Consider the following 18,341-nt stretch of genomic DNA (forward strand, 5'->3'; position numbering starts at 1 on the left):
ATTGGGAGTACTGTTGGACACAGCATCCCAAATGGCCTTCCTATCCTCAGAAAAGCAAAGCTTCCTGCCCATATATTTTACCCAGCTGGCTTCCAGAAGTCAACTCACTGTGAGGAATTTCCTGCAAGCCTTTGGGTATATGGCATCTTGCATCCTTCTAATTCATCTGGCCAGGCTCCACATGAGAAAACGTCAGTGGTACCTAAAGAACCTTTGCTGTCAGCACTGTCGACCTCTAGAGACCTTTCTACCCTGATCCCCTGTATAAGGGCAGAGTTTCTCTGGTGGGCTGAGGTCTGTGCCCAGAACAAGGGTCTTCCCTTCACCCTGTGCCCCACCGGGCAGACCATTACTACAGACATCTCAAACATAGCTTGGGGCCCTCCCCTAGAAGGCAGGTGCACCCATGGTCTTTGGGATGCCCAGCACCTTCCCTTGCACATCAACCAGAAGGAAATGATGGTAGTACTGAAGGCTCTGACATCCTTCAAACCCAATCTCAATCCAGGGGTTCTCCTTATAAAAACAGACAACACCACAGTAATGTGGTACATCAATAAACTGGGATGGACCCAATCTTACCCTTTGTGCAGGCGAGCCATGAACCTCTGGCTGACGGCCACTTTCATGAGACTACACCTGATAGCCCAATACCTACCAGGGATCAACTACTCCCTGGCAGACCACTTTAGCAGAAACTTAGTGGACCCCCATGAATGACAGCTCCAGAGAAAAATCTTTTTACACATCACTCAGGTGTGGAAGGTGGATGCCTTGACCTTCCCCTGGAACACCCTCTTTGTGTACGTAGTCCCTCCGCTGCCTCTTATTCCTAAGGTAATGATCAAAATAAGGGAGGAGAGACCAAAGGCCATCCTCATTGCTCCAGATTGGCCCAGACAACATTGGTACCCCTTACTGCGCAGCCTGACCTTACAGCCTCCCAGGCAGCTTCCCCTGATCTCAGACCTCTTAACTCGGGGTGGGGGGGGGCGGATACTGCACCCAGACTTGCAGACTCTCAATCTATCTGCATGGTTAATACTCTAAAGGCTAACAAGGGGCCCCTGTTAAGCAAACCGGTCCTAGACATTATCACATCAGCCAGAAGGCCCAGCACCAGAAAATCTTATGCAGGAAAATGGAACAGATTCTGTTCTTGGAGTCAGTCCAGAGGGGACAATACCTCACAACCTTCCATCCCTCTTATCCTGGACTACCTAGTGGAGCTACCGAATAGTGGCTTCTCCTTCTCCTCTATTAAAATCAATGCCTCAGCCATTTTAGCTCATTTTGATACAGAACAGTCTCTGTTCTCCCATCCTTTGATTAAGTAATTTCTCAGAGGTGCTTCTAATATCGGACCTCACAGAAGGCCACCCACTCCAGCCTGGGACCTGAATTATATTTTGGAAAAACTAACTTTATCAACCTTCGAACCTGCTGCTTCAGCAGAACTAGGATACCTCTCCTGGAAGACTGCTTTTCTCCTAGCTATCACCTCAGCCAGAAGGGTTTCAGAACTTCAGGCACTGATGGCCATTGAACTTCTCATCATCTTCCATGCAGATAGGGTCTCCCTGAGGGACTAATCCCTCCTTTTATGCCCATGGTGGTATCTAATGTAACTCTCAACCAGGCTATACATCTGCCCACCTTATTTCCTAATCCTTAAAACAAGGAGGAAAGAATTCTGCACTCACTAGATGTGCACAGACAGCTCAGATACTATCTGGACCGCACTAAACCCTTCAGGAAAACAGAACTACTTGTCAGCTTTGCCCCAGGGGCAGAGGGGGAAGCCCATTTCCAAACAAACCATTTCCAAATGGATATCGCACTGTATCCATTTCTGCTACACATTACATGGGAAATCCCCACCCACCCAAGTCTATTCGAACCCATTCCACTAGGGCAGCCCCCACTTCCACAGCATTCCTCAGAGGAGTTCCCGCCAGGGTCATCCTGGAAGCTGCCACTTGGACTTCTGTCCATACACCTTGTAAAGTGCATGCACTTCCAAATGATTCACTACTTGCACACACACACAGGCTGTTATCAAACACCCAACATGGCTTCCGACACTTCCGTAGTACCACCACTGCCTTATTGCCCTTCTCCAATACAGTAAACTGTCATAGAAATGCTGATAAATTTGTTTTCTGCCACTTTTCCTGACCTCTCAATTGCCTTTGATATGGTTAGACATGACATTCTTATCAATGAACTGTCCAAATTAGGACTCTCTCTTCCCACCATAGCCTGGTTCCAGAGCGATTTAGCTGGCCGTCAGCAAGCAGTCTTATGGAAACAAGAACCCCCCCCCCTTCTCCCAGTTAATCTTGGTGTTCCCAGGGTTCTATTTTAGGCCTACTGTTCACCCTGCTATACCAGTAAGCTTAATTCCTCCACTCCCAAAGCATCTGTCATCCATTACGCTGATGATTCTATGTTAATTTGTGCAGCTTCCTCACTACAGGAACTTCACACATTAACTCAGGAATCTTTCCTCTCTATAGAAACATGGCTATCCAATATCCATCTTATTCTAAACCCTGCTAAAACCAAACTACTACTCTTTAAAGCCACTCGGTCCACCTCATCAACTTCAACCTTTAATATCATGTCCAGTAACAAAACTACTCTTCCCCCTACAGAGCACACCAAACTCCTGGGGACTGAGATGGATAACAATCTAAGATTTGATGTTCATATTTCCCAGACCATCAAGAAAGTTCACAAAAAACTAGGTACCCTCTATAGAAATAGACAATTCCTTACCCAACTTTCAAAAGCTACTATAACTCGCACTCACCTTATTTCAACCCTCCTGTATGCCTCACCTATTCTGACCAACCTTAGCAAAGCAGACATAGCAAAGCTTGACTCCTGCTATAACAAAATAGCTAGATTTGCCTCCGACTCCCCATTTAGATCTCACCACTGCTCATCCTTGAAGCTGCTCAACTAGCTGGAACTTCCTCAACTCCTGCATTGCAACCAGCTCTCTGGCCCATAAAATTTTATATCAACCAGAAAAAAAACTCTGCATTGCAAAGCCTACTTCACCATACTAATAACAGAACTCTTCGCTCCAGTAACAAACTTATTCTCACAGTAACTAAGTCAAATACAGCATGTGATGCCCTCTTTTCTAATTATGTATCCAAAATATGGAATGCTGTACCCTATAACATAACTACTATGACATCCTTCATACAGTTCAAAAACATTAAAACTGCATCTCGCTAATAACTGGCTATGCTCTTGCACTTCACCAGGCTAGACCCTCCACTATGCTGCACCCTACACCGCCTTAACTATCTGACACCTTAAGAGGAACAGATAGGTCTATATTCTATTACTGCAGAAATACATACAGTGTAATAAAATAGATTGTTATGGTTTAGACCCTAGTAACGTTTAGACCCTAGTAACGTTTAAGAAGTTGTTGATTTACACATGACTCCCTCCAGCAATGATTGAGGTCATTATGTATATATCTCTTTAAACTAATGAAACTATTATTATAAGATTTCTCTGTTTTCACTAATTGTAACTGCTGTGTATGAATATATTACTATTAATTAAGACTCACTGCATTTTGTATCTAAATATACTTTGTAAACTTTGTAGTTTTTTGTTGCATGTTATTCATATATGTGGAGCTTTTCTTCTCGGGCCTCCACTGAAAATGGACCTCTGTTCAGTGGACTATCCTGGTTAACAAATGTAAAATAAAATAAATATAAATAAATTACCTCCTTACCTCTATTTTCAAAGGTTAGGGCAGGATTTGCCCTTGCAGTTCTGCAGGGCTTGCTGACCCATTCCTAGGCCTCTTGCTAATCCTACCACCCCTTTCCTCAGCTTTGGGAATCCTCCCACAGGTGATGACTGCAACAGTGAAACACGAAGAACATAGTACCGTTGTGTACCCTTACCATAAATGTAGATGTTCGAGTGCATTTACTGTTGCAGTCCTGGTTTCCCACCTTCCCTTCCCCCTTATATCTTCTCTTTTTGGGAGACATAAGATGTTATATAGTCCTATCTCGCCGTAATTCTTGCTGGATGGGTTCGGAGCTGATATTCTGCTCCGACTCGGCCGATACTAAAGCTCGAGAGCTTTTACTGGCTCGAGGCTAATTCCTATCCCATGGTGCCTCACAGCAATTCCCCAGATCTCGTTTGCCGCGAAAGCTTCGAGGTTATCTCCTTACTGGCTCTCTGGCTAAGTAGAAGATGTTTTGCTAAATCTTGTTTTTTCACCACTTTTTTTCTTCATCTTTTACTCCTCACAGTTAATACCTTTGCTTGTGTGATTGTATTGAGTGTTTTACCTCTCCCCCCATAGGATTGTTAGAGGGCCGTAGTTGCCCGATTAAATTAGCAGTTCTTTCCTCCCTGAGTGCTGAGTTTATTCCTTTAAAAAAAAAAAAAATATGTTTTCCAATTTTCTGTCTTTACTGTTTGTTGGCATTGTTATTTCAGTAGTATAGTATTGTTAGTATAGATGGCGTTGTTTTTTTTCCTGGTAGCTTTAGCTTGTTCTTGTTAGCATGTCTAAGGAAAAAGACAGAGAGAACACAAGGACCATCACCCTTTGGGGTTCAAAAAATGTGATAAATGCTCACAGAAGATGTCATTGACAGACGGTCACACTAGGTGTGTGTACTGCTAAGGTGAAGCCCACTTACAAGAACCCTGTACCATTTGCCTTGCTTTCAGTACTAGGGTTCTTAATGAAAGGAAACTCAAATTAATAGTTAGGGGGCTTATGACCAGTTCCTTCCAGGAACAGCTGGAACTTGGTCAGACAGCTGTCAAGACTACTAAATGAAAACCTTTGGCTCCAGCTTCAGAACCGTCGAAAAAGTCCAAAACGACAGAGCCAAGGAGTTCTGGCTCTGATACCGCTTCTTCTGTCTCAGTGCCGTTGGTCTCTTCAGTGCTGAGGCAACCTTCGGCACCAAGACAGTTACCGGATATCGACCCTGTTTCATCTACTTTGAGATCTCCTGTTTTGAAGAGGAGGAGATCTCCTTCTCTCTCCACCTGATTCTCCAGGACACTCTCAGATGAGGACATCGAGCGGGTGGTGAAAAGGTTGCTCTCTGACCTGGCTCTGGCAAGAAAATTGGCCCCTCCAGACCCAAAGACTTCAGAGCTGACCCTTTTGCAATCCACTGCTCCTCCTCTGACTGCTTCGCTCTCAGAGCCAATCACTTTGCGTACCTCGATGTTGGATCCTTAAGTTCCGTGAATTCTTCCTACTTCCTCGGAACCGATAACTCTATCCTCAGCGGCTCAGTCTGGAGCTGAAGGATCTATGAGTCGACGCTCTCGAGACAACTCAGAGAGGGATAGTCACCCTGGGTTTTCTTCGGAACCAAGCCTCCCTCTTGGTGTTTTGGCTCTAATCAGCTCTGTTCCTACATCTGCTTCGGAGACATTCCCCCTTACTCGGAGCCGACCATCCATCTCCTTGGAGCCGAGGTCATCTTTGGAGCGGGGAGGAAAGGCCTTCGAAGCAATAGAGAAGGCTTTGTCTTCTGCAAAAGCCATACCTTTAGACCCGATATCCCACCACCAACCGCCAGCAACCTCTTCTCCCCCACCACCCTCACAGCGTAGGGAACCAGAGAATCAAGCAGCCCCCATTGGAGGTGCCCCTTCTTCTGAGACCTCCCCAGATTATCCCACTGGAGAGCTCCTTCAGAAGAGACTTTGTAAGAGGAAGCATGTTGACTCACCTGAGTCTGTCATGTCTGACACTGATTTAGAGGAGTCAGAAGGGTCCCCTAGATCCCCCTCTGAGGATGTCTCCTTTTCTGACATCCTGGAAATCCTCAGACAAAGGGGTGATTGGAAGGCCTCTAACCCTACTGAGGACTTACCAGTGTATCTTGAGGCCTTTGGTTCCTGACCTTCTACCTCCTGGCTGACACCGCCTTATGACCAACTCTTACGGGTTATATCGCAGAAAGCTTGGACCTCCCCAGACACAGTGGAGCTTGTCCCGAGGAGGCCAAACAAATTTATGGCTGCATCAGAAGATAAGTCTTTTCTTTGCAAAGGGGTTCCCGTTGATGCTATGGTGGTAGCAGCGGCCACCAAGAAGGCGGTGTCAGAGACATCTTCCAATATCCATTCTCCTAACAAGGAGTCCAGGACGATGGATAGATATGGAAAGTGTACCTTCTCTACAGCGGCATTTACCTCAAGATCGCTGAATTTTCTTTCCCGTTTCCCTCTACTTCAGAGGGATCCCCTGAAAGAGTTTGGAGGTAACCTTCAGGGTTCAGTAGCTTCTGGATCCACAGATAAGTTTTCTGCGCAGCTCTCCACCCTTACATCGATAGCTAACTCCTCCACGAGGCTGATTTCCTATGCAGTGGATGGTGCGAGCAGGGCAGATGCACCAGGAATCTGTCTTTGGAGACATTCTTGGATGCATCTCTGTAACTTCACAGAATCCTTTGTCTTTCTTCACTAACGTCCCCTTTGATGGTTCAACTCTTTTTGGGCCTCAGGTGAGAGAGACCTTGATCAGGTGTGAGCAGGCAGGGAAAACCTTATCTACTGTCAGAGTCCATTTTTCCCTTCCTTCTAGACCCTATCCCAAAGGTCAAACAGGAGGGAAAATGTGGTTCTGTAAATCCCAAAAAGGTTTCCCTCAGGCACAAGGTCAACCCTCCCCTAGGGACAGAGGGGGAGGATATGACATAAGACGCCGTCTTTGCGGCAGAGTAGGTCCGTAGCACCAGGGAGATGCAGAAACTTTCTCTGATCGTCCCTTCCATTGCCCCTGAGGGGTAGCCCAACTCTCAGTCTCTGGAGGCAGTCGGGGGTCATCCGTCACTGTACCCAAGCGCCTGGATAAACATTTCATAAGATCGTTGGGTACAAACCATAATATCCAGAGGTTACCTGATTCCCTTTTTTCCGATTCCCCGGTAAACCAGTCTCTACCAGACGTGCCACCCATTCAACTAGACCATGCAACATCAGATGTCCTCTCGTTGCTGCAAAAGAGTCATCCAAGAAGTCCCCACAGAGTAAATAGGATCCAGAACTTAGTCACGGTTCTTTTTAAAATTATTTTCCTGTGCCACTGTCGAGCAGACCCACAGAGGTGATCCCCAGGGTGAATTTCCTATTTCCCATCCAATCATCAAGATTTTTCTTGGAGTGCTAATGAGGAGCTTTGTTTGATATAGATAGGTAGTTTATTCCAGTGTATGGGAAGTGACTGGGACAGGAATCTATCCCTCCGGCATGTTCTTTTTTATTGTTGTGACGAGGTTTAGGTCCCTAGAGCATGTAGCTCAGAGGGATTGGGATTTCTTTAAGTGGAGCATGTCCAACAGCTCTGGGTTTGAAATAGCTTTATATGTTAGGCAGAGATCACCTCTGAGTAGGCAATATGCGACGGAGTAAAGCTGGAGTTTTTTGAGACAGTCTCCATAGGATATCTGTTTGAGGCTGGTAATCCTTTTTGTGAGGTATTTCTGTGGCCTTTCCAGTTGTTGTAGATGTCTTGTGAGGTACAATACCAAAAGGGGCATTGTACTCTATAATGGGTCTAATGAGTGATGAGTAGAGGGGAACAATTACCTCTTTTTTTTCTGGATGAGAAACCTTTTGTGATGTGATGTGACAAGTAGAAAGATTTCCTGACTACTGTGGCAATGTGATTATCAAAGGAGAGACTACTGTCCACCTGTGTCCCAAGGTCTCTTATCACACTTTCGGTGTTAAGTATACTACCACCTATGTTGCAGTTATGGGTACAGAGTTTTTACCAAAGGGGATGACAATGCACTTTTTGGCATTGAGCTTGAGGCCATGGCTTTGACACCAGGCATCTGTCTCAGTGAGGCCCTTTTGTAGGATGTCCACATCGTTAGGAGTTTCAATTTATGGCTCCTAGTTTGCAGTCATCTGCGAACTTCGTTAGCCAAAGACCTTCTGTGTTAGCCTGTACTTCAGAGAAGTAGATACCAAACAGGAGAGAACCCAGGACTGAACCCTGTCGTACTCCACTTGTCACTGGTCTGAAGTCAGATTTAGAGTCTGCTACTTTCACAGTGTGGGTTCTGTCAGTGAGCCAGTTGGCAACCCATCTTGTGACATAGGGATTTAACCTAGTTTAGTGAGTTTATCTATAATTCGAGAGGGGGATAGTGTCGAAAGCCTTGGCAAGATCTAGATAGGCTGTGTGAACCACCTTACCCTTGTCTACGGCTTTGATGTCTGCTTCAAAGAAGTCTGTCAGGTTTAGGAGACTTGATCTGCCTTTTACAAACCTGAACTGTGTGGGGTCCAGAGTTTGGAGATTACCAATGTCTTTGTTTATAAGTTCCATTATGATACGTTCCATGACCTTGCAGACCAGGCTAGTCAGGCTAATGGGGTGGTATTTACCGGGGTCCATGGTGGCTACCCCCTTGTAGAGTGGGACAACCGTCACTGTGCACCATTAAGCAGGCACAAATCCTGAGGTGAGGCTATGATTGAACATGATACTTAGGTGGGGTGCCAGTTAGTTCTGTAGTTCGTGTAGAACGCAGCCTGGGATGTTGTCTGGTCCCATGGATGCTGTGTTCTTGGCTTTGGAGAGTGTGGTTTTTACCTGTGCAGCCGTGATTACAGGAACTTTGCATTCTTCCAGTATAGAGATGGGCTCTTTAGGGGGTGAGAAGGGGGGGTAAAGTTAGCACTGAACCTATTTGCCAGGATGTTGGCAATATCATTTGGGTCTGTATATTTAGTGCCATTGTGCTGTAACTCTGAGCAGATCTGAGTGTTGCCATTGAGCTTTTTGACATAGCTATAGAATGCTTTGTGGCTGTCTTTAGAATCAGTGGCGATTTTGTTTTCGTAACTAGCTTTGGAGGATTTTTATCAGGGATCGCAGCTTCTTACTGTGGCTAACCTTCCGAATGATCACACTGCAGTCGATATTTCCCTTTATCGGGAAAGACAATTGGATGTGGTCAATAAGATCTTCAGGACGCATACTACCACATCAAAATGGACAGGAGCTCCAGAAGACACTTAAGCTTTTGGCTGGGAGCCAGTCATTTTCAGTTTTGAACACTGCCCTTTGGCCTCACTACAGCCCCCAGAGTGTTCACCAAATGCATGGCTGTGGTAGCGGCTCACCTGAGACATCAAGGATTCCAGGCGTTTCCATGCTTAGACGACTAGCTCCTCACTGCTACCACCAAGCATCAACTGATCAGAACCAGGGATGAGACTCTATCCTTGTGTGCCAGATTAGGCATCACAGTAAACCTAAAAAATCTGCCTCATCTCCATCGCAGCACATTGTATTCTTAAGCTCAGAAATAGACTTAACCATGACAGCAAGACTAACACCAGAAAGAGTAGAATCATTACACAACCAAGTCAGTTCCTTGCTAAACCGTCATAAAGTTAAGGCCAGGGTAGTTCTTCAAGTCCTAGGGACTATGGCTTCCTCCAGTCTCTTAGTTCCCCTAGCCCGTCTGCACATGAGAGTACTTCAGTGGCTACTGTTTGCCCAATGGTCAATGCAGGATCTTCCCCTGTCACATCAGATTCTCATCACAAACACCTGTAAGAAGAATCTGACATGATGATTGCATACGGAACAACTTCTTTTATGCCATTCATTTGTTCCTCCACAAGAAAATGCAGTTTTGACCACGGACGCCTCCCAGATAGGGTGGGGGGGGCATTATCTGGGAATGACGGTCCAAGGTACTTGGCAGAACCACTTGCACATCAATGTTCTGGAGATGAGTGGTACTATATGCGTTGCAAGCACTTCACAGTTCTCTTTCCACCAGGACAATTGCAATTCAGTCAAACATGTCTGTCGTGTGGTACGTAAATAAGCAAGGGGGAACCAAATTTACCCGCTTTGTCGAGAGGCCTTAAGAGTTTGGAAATGGGCAATGGACAATCAACGCTTTCTGGTAGTAACGCACATCCCGGGGAAGTCCAATGTGATAGCAGATGTGATAGCAGGCAAACTCATTTGAGCAATTCTCATGCCTCACGAGTGATCCCTGAATTCAGAAGTTGCGAAAGAGATCTTTCACAGATGAGGCCAGCCTTGCTGCGACCTATTTGCCATGCACCTGAGCACCAAATGCAGCAGCTACTTTGCCCTAATTCCCCAGTCGGGGATGTCACCCAGAGATGCTCTAGTCCACGATTGGCCTCTGGGACTCCTTTATGCCTTCCCTCATTTTCCTCTCATTCCAAAAGTGATGCAGAAAGGAAAACAGTTGGAGTGCCCTGATCCTCATTGCTCCTTACTGGCCTCGTCAAGTCTGGTTTCCCTTCCTGTGGCCCTACCTCTTGGAGGAACCATCGATTCTGGAACCACCTCCAGACCTTCTGATTCATCAATCAGGGCAGTTCCATCTTACTATCCAGACCCATCTTACTATCCAGACCCTGAAATTGACAGCATGGCTGCTCCAGTTCCACGAATAGCCAGGTGTGTTTCCCTCTCGCCTTCAAACACTTTCTGATTTCTTCCCACAAGCCTTCCACTAGGAAATTATTTTCCAGCAAATGGAAAATGTTCTAGATTTGGGCTGTAAACCAAGGCTTAGATCCCTATGCAGCTCCTATAGAATCCATTTTGTCCTTCCTTGCCTCCATTTTTCATGAAGGAGCTGTGGCTGCTACGGTTTGAGTTCAGTTTGCTGCCATCTCTAATTATTTTGGCTACATGGGAAATCCCATCATGTCCCACTCTTTGTGCAAAACCTTTTTGAAGGGAATTCTTCTCAGGCCTCCAATCAAACAGCCAGTAGAACCCTGGAACCTAAACATAGTTCTCACATCCTTAATTTCTTCCCCCTTTGAACCCTCTTCTTCATCGGATCTGAAATTATCTTGGAAAACACTATTTTTTAGTAGCTATAACTTCTGCAAAGAGAGTCTCAAAATTGCAAGCTCTTACTATTCGATCTCCTTGCATTGTTTTCCACAAGGATAGAGTCTCACTTAGAACTAACCCTACCTTTCTTCCCAAGGTATGTTCAGAATATAATCTTAACACTGCTATTGAGCTACCAGTGTTTTTTCCAAGTCATTCTAATAAATCTGAGTGCAGGCTACACCAGTTAAATGTCCACAGAATTCTCAGATTTTACCTACACAAGACTAAAGTATTTAGAAAATCAGATCAATTATTTGTCTCCTTTTCGGACAAAAATAAAGGCTTGCCTGTTTCTAAGGTTACACTCAAAATGGCTTTCAGATTGCATTTCCTTTGCTTATCAGACTGCTGGCAAACGGTTACTTAAAGTAAAAGGACACTCAACAAGGGCAGTATCAACTACATGTGCCTTTAGATCTAGGCTCCCAGTTGATGCCATTTGTGCAGCAGCTACTTGGGCAAGACCACATACTTTTGTCACTCATTACAAATTGTGGATTTTGCCTTCTGGGACAGGTAATCCTTTGGGTTCACTACGCTTGAGCCACCTGGGATAAAGGTGCTAGGGACGCTGTCCCATCCAGCAAGAATTACGGCGAGATAGGACTACATAACATAAAGAAGTTAAGTACTTCCCATAATGTTCCATGTTTGCATCCCTCCTTCCTGCCCCCTTCCTGTTCCTGGAGGATCTGGTAGACTATATTTATGCTGTCTGACCTGGTTGTAGTTGTTGGCCACCTGGCATGGATAATGTTACACAATGTTCTGTCTGTATGTACACAGTTATTGATAGCTTCATAAGTATTAGGTACTTATTGCTTTCTTGCAAACAAGATCTGGGGAATTGCCGTGAGGCACCATGTGATAGGTGTTAACCTTGAGCCAGTAAAAGCTCTCGAGCTTTAGTATCGGCTGAGTCGGAGCCGAATATCTGCTCCGAACCCATTCAGCAAGAATATAGGCGAGATGGACCACAAACATGGAACGTTATGTTAAGTACATATCTTATTTTTCTAACGGTGACTTTTAGCCACCAGGACCACTTTACCATATTTAGTTGGGCTTCTGACTGGTTAAGGCAAGAAAAACTGACGTAATGGCATCTGCTGCCTTCCTTTATAGGACTGATGTCCTGATGTCAGACAGCAAGCAACAGCAATCGACGCAGAGAAACATTGTGTCTGGTATTAGGGCCGGCCAAGGGCTACCACAGCAGGGATAACCCACAGGTGATGACTGCAACAGTGAATACACTCTGACATCTACATTTGTGGTAAATGTACACAACTGTACTTTTTAGCTTCATTAATTTTGTATCCTGAAAAGATCTGAAGTTGTCCCAGTGTTCCACAACACTGTAATGTCTTTTTCTGGTTTTGTCAGGTACAAAATATTATCTGCAAATAAAGCTAGCTTTTTTTTTTTTTAAGACAGCTTTATTGAGATAAATATTGTCAAATAAACACAAGCTAGATATATGTACATTTTTCAAAATGAGTGGCATAAAGTGCGAAAATTAAACATTTTAAACTATATACAATAAAATTCTCCACAAGAATCTGATATTAATAAACAAGTGCATTAAAATAAGATTATATAATAATTTAAATTACTTGTTCAATAAATCGTATACTTTTTTCCACATATTAGATGAATTAGTATTTCTAGAAAATCTTGCAGTATTGGTCAAAATTTCTAAGTTACAGAATTCAAGTTCAGTTATTGAGGATGAAGTATGAGACTTCCAATTTCTTGTAATGATTTTTCTGGCAATGGATAGAATTGACCAAATCAGAGGATGATTAAAGTCTCTGATACAATTAGGAACAGGTGTGTTAAACTTAACTAGTGATTTAGAAAGATAAAATTTATCTATAAAAATAGGTTGTAAAAATGAATTAACATCTGTCCAAAATTTATTTAATTTTATACAGTCAAACATCATGTGTGCCCAGTCTGCATTAACAACTATGTTACATCTCCAACAATTGGTATCTTTTTTATTAAATTTACTTCTAGAAAATGGGGTAATAAAAGACATATGCAAATACCTCCATGTAAAAAAATTTCTAATTAAGTGATGAAGTGGTTACACTTGCTGTCTCTAAGATATTGTCAGAGTTAGTAGGGGGATAATTATTAATTAAAATAAAATGTTCCAGTAACTTTCTGAAGGGTCATCTAAATCAAATTTGATTGCTTTATATAAGTGAGATAAAATATTTTTAGATGTAGAATTATGTTGTAAAGCTATCATCCTAAATTGAAATAATTTAGGTGTTGTATTTTTTGTTAAAGACATAGAATCCATTTTGTTTAGAACATATTTCCTAGCTTCCTGTAAATCTAACCAAGAGAGAGAATCATATTCATATTGATTTTTTAATATGTTTATAGTTTTCCGATCATTCATAGTCATCAATTGAAACTAAAATATTAGGTTTTCTGTTGAAAAGAAAGGATTTTATTATAATCAGATGAAACGATGACACCTTGTGTGAAAGCTATAGGAAAAAAGAATATATATCCACTCTTTATAAATATTGAATTTATAAATATTTCTAAAAGATTTCAGAAGAAGAATTATATAATTGGAGTTAAATTTTTGAGAGGTGTAAGATAACAAATATTCTTTTAGAACACAAAGGAGTTGCTTAGTATAGTTAACTTCTGAAATTTGTTATTTATAGAATCACTAATTAAGATTTCTAGGGTATTTTTCCAGTTTGCCATATAATTATCTGTAAGTTGGTAAATAGTTTTGGCCATTGAGGAAATAGAATAGATTTCCAAATTAGGCATTGCTATACCACCTTTTTCCCAGTTTTTCATATGATTAGATAAAGCTAACCTGGGTTTAATCAGAGACCATAAAAATTTGTGCATCAAGGAATTACATTTTTAATAATCTGATTAGGAGGAGATAATGAGATGGTTTGTATAATGTATAAAATTTTAAGTAATAAAATCATCTGTATTATTAAAAGTTTTTCATCCATGGAGAAATGAATTTTATTCCATTTTTTAATAACATTTTATTTGCCAATAAACTCCTATTATAGTTTATTTTAATGATATCTTTTATGTTTTTTGTAATTATAATAACTAAAGACGTTCATCAGAGTTTGCCAGATATTTACTATAAGTGGCTTGTATTTCAAATTTTTTTATGACCAATTAATAAGATTTGAGTTTTATCATCGTTGAATAATAAACCAGATTTCTTTTGAAAAAGTTCAATATTACTAAAGAGAGCATGAATAGATGAATCATTATCACCAAGAGTAATAAGAATATCATCTGCGAACATTTGTATTTTGGAAGATTTATTGGAATTTAATTTAAATCCTTGAATATTTTCATCTCCTATCAAGTTGGCCCATGGTTCCATAATAAGGGAGAATTGGGGCAACCCTGCTTTGCTCCTTTAATAATAGGAATTTTTGGGAAATATTAGTACCTATTTTAATATATGATTGGCTATCCTGATATAATTGAGTGATTACATTTATAAAGCTCTTTGAAAAGTTGAATTCTTCCAATAATATAAATAAATAGTTACAATTAACAGAATCAAACACACAATTTATATCTAAACTGATTAGTGTTAGATTATTATTTAAATATTTGACTGATTCTATTAGAGTTAATGTTCTTTTAATGTTATCATAGGTATTCCTATTAATTATGAATCCCATTTGGTCATCTTCAACTAAGATTGGTATAATTTTTTTAGTCTGTCTGCAAATATTGAATTAAGCATTTTATAATCCATATTTAGCAAAGAAATATGTCTATAGGATGAACACTTAACTGGATCTTTGTTAGGTTTAAGAATAGGAGAGATAAAAGTACACTTCCAAGAGGGGGGAATTAACTTACTATTTTGGGATAAATTATATACTTTATGAAGTAATTTTGTAGCATCAGTTGGTAAAATGTTATATATTTCTGGGATGATTCCATAATTTCCTGGCGCTTTATTTAATTTTTTAATCTGGGTTTGAATGTCTTTAAAGGAAATAGGTTTAATTATAGAATTAGCTTGTTCATTTGTTAGTCTTGTTTAGTAAATCTGTTAATAAATTGTTTAATTTCTTGATTAGAATCTATTATTTTTTATTAATATTAATAAAACATTCTCTGAAGTCAGCTAGAATGTTTTGTATGGCTGAAACCATCTTTTTTTCTAGGGGAAAAAATTTCATTTTTATGATTCATTTTATTTAGTCTTTTGGTTTTGTTATCTAATAAATTTAATGATTTGGGATTTGTGGAAAATTTTTAAAATTTATATTTCTCTAATATAATCATTTTTTTTTGGTTTAGGATTTAAATATATTTGTTATTCAAAAAAATTATTTCATTTTTCTTATATTATTTTGATCTGACTCTTGATTATGTTGCAGTGAATCTAATTTAAGTTGAATCTCTAATAACGGTTTATCTGAACATTTCCTTTGTATATGATACCAGTTAATAATTCTCCCATATAAAAAAGCATTTAGGTCATCCCACACAAAAATTTCTGAGGTGTTATTATTTGGTTCTATAAAATTTTGTGTCTCCAAAGTTAAGAATTCTTGAAAATATTTCAGTTTTGTGATACAAGCAGGTATTCTTCGTATCTGTGTATTGTAATTTGAATTAACTGAAATTCCAAATATTATTGAATTATTGTCTGATATTGGGCAATAACCTTGGTGTTGACCACAGAGCCTAATAAGTCATTAGAAAAAAAGACCATCTCTTTTTGAATAGGTGTTCTGTCTATGAGAGAAAAAGTATAGTTTAAAGGATCAGAATCTGCAAATGAATGAATATCTTTCAGATGATATGATTCTAGAAAATCTTTTAATGATTTGGCTGAAGCTGTAATCCTTACTTTATTTAAAGATGTTGATTCTTTATTATCCAAAATGCAATGAAAATCCCCCGCTATTGTGAAGGACCCCTTAGAATGTTGTTCTATGAGATCCAGATGTTGTTTTACTATATTAATACCTATTCCTGGTATCCAATATAAATTCACTAAAGTATAAATTTTCTTATTAAATTCAACCATGACCAGACAAAACATCCCTTTATTATCTTTATATGCATTGGTAATTTTTGGGCAAGGCAAAGTATTATTCCACAGAATTGCTACCCCTCTTTTCTTCTGAAGATGTTCTGAACTAATTAATGTTGAATAAGATTTAGTATCTAGTCTAAACATATCTTCTGATTTCAAATGAGTTTCTTGTAAGAAAATTAATTGGGATTTGTGTAATTTAAGATACTAGAATAAACTTCCCCTCTTGAGTTATTTAATCCATTAATATTAATAGAAATACTCTTTAATGAAGTCATAAGAAGTAAAGTTTGTGAAAAGTGTATTTTGACCAAAAACATGTTAAATAATTAAATATTAAGGGAATACGAAGAAAAAGTTTAGATTGATTACATAGTAATAGATAAGAAAAATGAGTGTATTACTATAGTATTACTTTGTGTTGTGAAGAATGTCAAAAATAAAAACGTAACAAACTTTTAAAACATAAACTAGTAACATCAAAACCCCCCCATAACCTTTCTGGAGTATAATACTCCTAATCCAAGTGACATATAATCACTCAGATTAACCCCTCGTCAAGTAACAACCTCTGATCACAATCATGGTAAATCAGTCTTAGCTTCTATAGAAAATCAAAATATCTAATCATTTTAAATTAATAACAAAACATTATGCAAAAGGCAAATATGATACAGTATTTAAAGAGAATCACTTTGTAGTATAGTAGTATTAATTAATTCCTATTAACATAAATTAATCCTGTTTCAATAACCTTTAAGTGAAAAAAACTTCTAACTTCAAAAAGATTTTGTACATACATCAATCTTCATTATTCTATTATGTAGTTACTATTTATCCATGAAAAAAATGACATTGACTATCCTAGAAGTGCGTTTAAGTTCTATTAGTCTCACTATGAATCAAGATATTGAAGACAAATAACCATAACATATAATTGATAGGATTGCAAATAAAAATAGTAAAGCAATTTATAAATAATATCTTTTCATATATAAGTAAGGAATTAATACATTATAAATAACTAAATCATAAAAACAAGTAAATTAATATTCTAAAACTCTCATATTTTCTTAATATGATAGTCTAAAGAAATAAATGAAGTTATAATTAATGATCTATTAGTGAAGGTATGGATTATTCTCATTTGTAATAAATGTATTTACTTTAATTGCATTTATGTATTAATAAAGATTTTGTAATAATAAGTGAGGTGTTAAAAAAATTGATTGCTCAAAATATAAGGAATAAATTAGTTTTCATCTGTAACATTAATATTTTATTGACAGTGTTGCTTATACCATTTCAAACAACCAATTCAATGTACTTATTATTTTCTTTATTTATTTTAGTAATCGTCATCATTCTGTTTAACTATGCTGATCCAAACCCTAGTAATGTTATCAAACTTAAGTTGCTGTGAGAAAGTATTTTTTTGCTGCTTATTAAAATAAACGGTTAAATATGTATGCAAACCAGTCACAATAAATGGCACTTACTTATTCCTACTTCAGAAGCATTTCATTTCAAATCCATTCATTTATCAACAAAAATTACTGAAACTATCTAGACAAGAGTGTGTTATTAAACTGATATTTTTCTGGGACCATGAGAATTTCTGCACTTATAGTTTTCAAATGATCAGACTGTAACATTATTTGTGACATTTTCAAAGTAAGAACTATCACCAACCTATGTAAAGAAGTCTGAATGATACTATACCTTTTCGGTACCCCTCCGTTAAACCCCCACCACTCAGCAGCTCCGTCTGTGTAAGCAATGAAATGTCTGCCAGATGGCAGGGAGTCAAAACTAAGAGGCAGCACAAAAACTGAAAAAAGTGTCTGGACTTTTCCAGCTGAAAAGCATTGCAAACAGTTTGAAGCATATTATTGTCTAGTCTTTCCTGTGAGTCAGTCAAGAAACCCACGCAACCCCATTGAAATGATTGGAGACATACTGCGGGTAAGCAATTTAGAATGTTGCATAAAGGAGAACAGGATGTGGCAATCCACTAAACTGTAGAGTCGCTGAGACACCACTATTCTTCAACAATAAAGTCCATTAGAATGGAAAAAAACAAACTGGGAAGCAGGGGAGCACATTTCTCAAAACAGAACTGTGGCAGTACAAAAAGACCTCCTGCACATGGACTCCACAGCCCCTCCGTTGATCAGAAAAGGAGCAAAAGTCAGTGCTCTGTCCAGACCCTCCTCCATCACATTTAAGGCTATCACACAGTCCGTGAAGCAAAGTATTTTCCCTGTGTACAGTTATTCTATAGAGCCATGGCCCACACATACGAAGCGCTACAAA

General features: G+C 39.6%; 1 protein-coding gene across 1 annotated transcript in view; it reads left to right on the forward strand.

Annotated features, from left to right (window-relative positions):
- Positions 1-18,341, forward strand: part of NUP155 (nucleoporin 155) — a 1,504,248-nt gene that overhangs the window by 304,206 nt on the left and 1,181,701 nt on the right. The gene's annotated exons all lie outside the window — the stretch shown is intronic.

The sequence above is a fragment of the Protopterus annectens genome, chromosome 1.part0 (assembly GCF_019279795.1).
Source record: "Protopterus annectens isolate FY-2018-M chromosome 1.part0, PAN1.0, whole genome shotgun sequence".
Classification (NCBI taxonomy): domain Eukaryota; kingdom Metazoa; phylum Chordata; order Ceratodontiformes; family Protopteridae; genus Protopterus; species Protopterus annectens.